We start from the raw sequence: 6,000 nt of genomic DNA, 5'->3' as shown, positions 1-6,000 counted from the left end.
ACCATGTGCTGTAACATTACGGATGGGAGCTATTTGACAAAGAGCCAGTGCGGAGGCAGGTCCAGGAATGATAAAAATCTGAATTCGCACAGGAACGGGAGCAACCTAAGGTATCATTTAAGCTCCGCAAAAAGTCTTCGCTCCAACTCGTAGTCCAGCCTGTTTGATCATATGAACACACAAAGAGGACATATGGATCGCTACAAGGACTTGAGTTATACTGAAACAAGTGGATATTCATCTGTTGTACGCGACAATGGGAATATCCCGCCTAACCGAGCTAAAAATTGGAGGGATAATAACCCTTCTAACACGTACAACAAGATGGGGGCTAGTAACCAGCTACCAAATAACGTAGAGACAAGGAATCCAACCCTCGAGCGACTGGCCTTAATGGAAGAGTATATGAAAAGACTCATGTTTTGTAAGAACATTGATGACTGTGATTTCGACGAGAAGCTCGAGCCTTTTGCTTCTCCTATTGTAGCAACTCCTTATCCTACTAGCTTCAAGATGCCGACCATGTCCACGTATAATGGAATCAATAATTCGTCCAATCACCTAGGGACATTAAACACGTTGATGATGGCCCACAATGTAAATATCCACCTAAGGTGTTTTCTGTTCCCTAGAACATTGACTGGACTGGCCAAAGTATGGTTCAATAAATATATAAAACATTCAGTCACTTATTGGAAAAAACTGTCCTGTAAGTTCTAGAAACACGTTCGGGCTGGGAAAGAGGTCCGAGTAAAGGATGATTCATTGGCTAACATCAAGTGGCACCCTGGTGAATCCCTGAAGGCCTATCTCAATCGATTCACAAATGCAGCGACCTAAGCTAGAGACGCTGATGATAACTCTAAATTCATGGCTATGAGGACAGGAATTACTATAGAAGGAGATTTCTGGAAGGAACTCCATAGAAAAGGAGTGAAGAGTGTAGATGAATTATTAGGCAGAGGTCAAGAATGGATAAACTTAGAAGAGGCAGAATTTGTTGTCGCAGGAACCAGCCGACCCCTATGCAGCCCGCTGGAGCAGTAACGGATGTTGCAGCTGTAGCTCAGCTCGCTACTCAGAATAATGAGTCTGGGGCAATAAAAGATAAAGGAATTGTTAAGGCGACCAAAGCGGATTTAAAAAGAAGAAGGTCAAGGAGAATTATAACTCCATCTATACTGCTTATACATACCTGAAAAATACGCGAGAACGTATCTTTATGGAAAATTCTACCAGGCTTCCATGGAAGAAACTAGAGTCTTTGAGACATCAAAGGCCAAAGAGATATCCAGCTAAATTCTACTGCTATCATAATGACATCAGCCACAACACTGACGATTACCGTTAATTGAAAGATGAGAATGAGACTCTCATCTGGGCTGGGCTGTTAGCACAATACGCTCGAAACAAGGTAATTACTAATCAACTAGAGGGGAAAAACCCTCAACCAGATCAAGCAAACCATGCCAACCCTCAACCAACTCAAGGAAATCAGATCATCTTGCCTCCTTTTGAATGAGAAGAAATAGCCACTATTATTGTAGGGCCCCATTTGGCAGGAATGAGCAACGGAGCCCAAAAAAGGTATATCTAGGAGCTGAAGACAAATGACAACACCAAATTCGCGTCAGAATAGAGGTTATCAAAACAACAATGATTGGCTAAACAACCAATCATTTTTATAGAAGAGGACACTAGCCACATCCAATTTCCACATAATGACCTACTGGTGATAACCATTCAGCTTGCCAATCGAAGAGTGTGAAGGTTATTGATCGATAATGGGAGCTCCATAAATGTGTTATTCGAGTCAACCCTTGAAAAGAAGGGGCTACCTGTAGCTAATCTTAAGGCAACCTCAATGGCCCTCTATGGAGTTTTGGGAGAGGGAATGGCGGCCTTATGCATGAATGAGCTTGTGGTGACACTAGGGGAGGAAGCACAAGCTATAGCAAAAATGCTTGAATTCATAGTAATCGATTGCCCGACTGCTTCCATTGCAATATTGGGAAGACCCTCGCTAACTACATTCGAAGCCATAACTTTGATTTGTCATTTACCAATAAAATTTTCATCGTCTTCAGGAATATGTATCGTGAGAGGAGATCAACTCACTGGCAGGGAGTGCTATAGCATTGCAATGAAGGGAAAATCACATCCCGAGCAGCAAGCCACGGTAATAACCAAGGAGAATGAGAAAATTTAGGCAATGGTAATTGCCAGAGAGGTGGAAGAACCTCAGGAAGAAGGAAATGAGGTTGCCCAACCCAAGCACATCGATCCAAGATTAGGCAAAGACAAATCTACGCTCCAAGTGTTACAGGAGCTCGAGGAAATGATTATAGACCTAGAGATACCTTCGAGTGTAGTAAAGATTGGAAGAAATCTTGGAACTAAAAGAAAGAAGAAATCGGTCTAGTGTTTGAGAAGGAACTTGGACGCCTTTTCCTGGTCACACGAAGATATGGTGGGAATCAATCCAATCAGAATGATGCACACCTTAAACCTGGACAAAACTGTTCCCGCGATGGTGCAAATATGAAGGCTTTTGGGAAAAGAACGGGGAGAAGCTCTAGAAGAAGAAGTAGCTCGCCTACTCAAATGTGGGTTCATAAGGAAAACAAAATACCCGACCTGGATCGCTAACCTTGTTTTGGTCCCAAAACCAAACGAAAAGTGAAGAACCTGCATTGATTTCTCTGACCTCAATAAAGCCTGTCCTAAGGATTATGTCCCACTACCTAGAATTGATCAACTAGTAGACACAACGGCTGGTCATGAGCTCATGTCCTTCATGGATGCGTATTCTGGATATAACCAGATCATGATGAACCTTGTGGACCAAGAGCACACCAGCTTCTTGACCGAGCATAATGTATATTGTTACCAAAGGTTGGTCCAAAAAATGGTCGTTAACTAGATCGAGAAAAACATGAAGGTATATGGATGATATGCTCGTTAAGTCAAATACTACCAATAACCATGTAGCTTACCTAGAAGAATGTTTTGGCGTACTTAGAAAATACGACATGAAGCTGAACCCCCATAAATGCACCTTTGTGGTCTTGTCTGGGAAGTTTTTAGGCTTCATAGTCAATGCAAGGGGGATCTAGGCGAACCTTTGTGGAAATGTCTTCACCTAGGTCGTGAAGAGAAGTACAAAGTATACCTGGAAAGTTCGAGGCCATAAACGGCTTCGTTTTAAAATCAATGGACAAGTGTCTCCCCTTCTACAAGTTACTTAGGGGAAATAAACGGTTCGAGTTGATTGAAGAATGCTAGCAGGCATTTCAGAACTTGAAGACTCACTTGGCCGAACACCCTATATCATAAAAACCAATTTATGAGGCTTGTTGATTCTTATACCTACAAGTAATAAAAAATGTGTTCAACGCCGTATTAGTTCGGGAAGAAAATCGAGCGTAGAAATTGGTATATTATGTGAGCAAGAGACTTCTCGAAGCTTAATCCAGATACCCTCTAATAGAAAATGTCACATTTTGTTTGATCCTGGCTTTAAGAAAGCTCAGACCATATTTCCAGTCCCACGCTATCCACGTCTTAACAGATCAAACACAAAGGTGAATTTCTCAGCATAAGGTGCAACTAGCAGACAAGTGTATGAAGAAAATGTACATGTAAAGAGTATCTTGTTAACTCTGGAGTGAGTAGCTCAAGCTTACTTGATAGCCTATGACAACAAGAGAGTCTCCAGTTTGCTTCTTACGCCAACAACTTAGTTCGAGGAATACATCGCCCAAATCGCCATCATGAAATTCTGAACATGACACGAGTCAGTTTGTATTAATCCTACAACACCCAGATTGAGGAGTGTGTTAAGCTCGCGGATTCCTAACTATGACGCATAGCGAAGGATTTAGTTTATGAAATCTTGTTTATGTCATTTGGGTTCTTCGATTTACACGTTATGGTTTGCCAAAATAATCATGCTGAAAATATTTGTTTTGGAAACTTATTGGTGTAAATGGTCGTGGACATAATATATAGATATGTAATCTAGACCTTTCCAAGAGTAATTGAATAATACCTCTCTTAAGGGTTATCTTATGGAACTAAAAGGTTATTGAACTCAAATTCATAAATTAGTTTATGAATTGACCTTCTTTAGTAAATTTAATGGTACTTAAGGAAACAATATATAATGAAAGAGGTAGAAAAATATCTTAACCCTAATTTCATTATGAACCATTAATAGAGGATTATATTAAATCAATGAATGCCTTTTATATTTAAAAGTACTCAATAATTAAATTTCTCTAATTACAAGACTATAGTCTCATGTTTTTAGTAGAATAGTATTGAGATTAATAAATTAAGGTTGTTATATTAAATAGTTTTGTTAATAATCTAAATTTATTGGAGTTTGAAGTTATAGGTCCACAGGTCCCCGACGTGGCTCTATTAACTCTATTAAAGGTAATAGTTAAAACTAGAAAAATCAGGAAAATGGCATATTTCGAAGAAATTTGTTCTTTGGTGTCAAATATGTAAATGAGACAAATTGATTAATTAATATATTAAATTTATAAATAAATTAATTAATTAATTAAATTTTAAAAAATAATTTTTTAATTAAAATGGGAGTTTTTGAAAATGGCATTTAACTATATAAAATTATTAATTAGTATTATTTATTCCATTAACGTGAAAGGATAATTCAAATTATTTAAATTTTTTATGAATTAATTGGAAATTTATTTATTAATTAATTTGATAAGATTAGTTATCAAGTTTAGATACTTTTTAATAAATTATTATTAAATAATAATTAAATAAAGGTGGTTAAGACATATATCCCTGAAAATGGGATGTGCTACACGCCAATCACGGTTATTGCACTGTGATTGGCATATGACTAGGCCCAAAACAAATCTTGCATATTTCTTTTATTTATTTAATTAATCATTTAATAATAGATTTATAATTTGAAATTTGAATTTATTGTTCTTTTATAAATCTATCTGATAGAAAATTAGTTTCAAGAAGCAGATACAAGATCCTATAGAATTCTTAGTCTTTCACAAACAGAGAAAATATATTGTATTATTTTTTTCTATCCATGAAAATTGTAACGACCCAAATTTCCTAATAAGGTTTAGGACCTTGATTAGGAGGCCAGGAGGGCCATAATTGATTTATTGTGCCACTATATGATTATATGCATGTTTATGTGGATCATATTATTATATGATGATAAATGCATGCATATGGGTATAAATTTTGTTATGAAGGTATATTTGTATGCATATTGGTAAGCTATTGTTGAGGCCACATTATAATGTGGATTTGTTCGAGCTGTTCGACATGAGACGATCTTTGGATATAAGTTAGCGGTTTGGTCATAACGGGAGTAAGTTCGGGGCTCGGGGTGAGTCCCGGGGTAATTTAGTGACTAGTGTCTTGCCGGGAGTTAAGGGGTAATGGGATATGAATTATTGATATTCGAAGATATTGAGAATAGCAGGAATTGGTGGGTGCTAATTATGGTTAACAAGATAGGTGCGAAAGGACGATTTTGCCTTGGTGGCTATTAAGGATTTTAATTAGACTTGAGGGCACATAGGTCTTTTTACCCTAAAGGATATATATATCCATACTTAAACTAGAAAACTCTAGAAGGCTGTAGAAAAACATAGCACCTCTTCCTTCATCAACCGTTCATCATTTCTTCTCTTTTTCTTCTTCAATTTTGAAGCTTCTGTTGATGAATTAAGCTGGGGAATCAAGTGCTGAGGATCTAGGGTATTGTTCCATCATTGAAGAGGAGTTCATACCGAGCTTGAGGTAAGATTCTAACCATTAGAACTTTGGTTTGCTGCTCTGTTTTACTATTAATTTCAGTTGAGATTTTGGGTTTGGAAGTTGAACATTCAATGGGGTTTTTGGCAAAGCTTGGTTAGGTTATGATGTCTAGGACTAGTATATATAATATTTGGGTTCAATTGGGGGTTTAAATCGTGTTTGGAAGCTTTTGAA

The sequence above is a fragment of the Humulus lupulus genome, chromosome X (assembly GCF_963169125.1).
Source record: "Humulus lupulus chromosome X, drHumLupu1.1, whole genome shotgun sequence".
Lineage (NCBI taxonomy): Eukaryota > Viridiplantae > Streptophyta > Magnoliopsida > Rosales > Cannabaceae > Humulus > Humulus lupulus.
The sequence above is the reverse complement of the archived record's forward strand: the minus strand, read 5'-3'. Positions refer to the sequence as shown.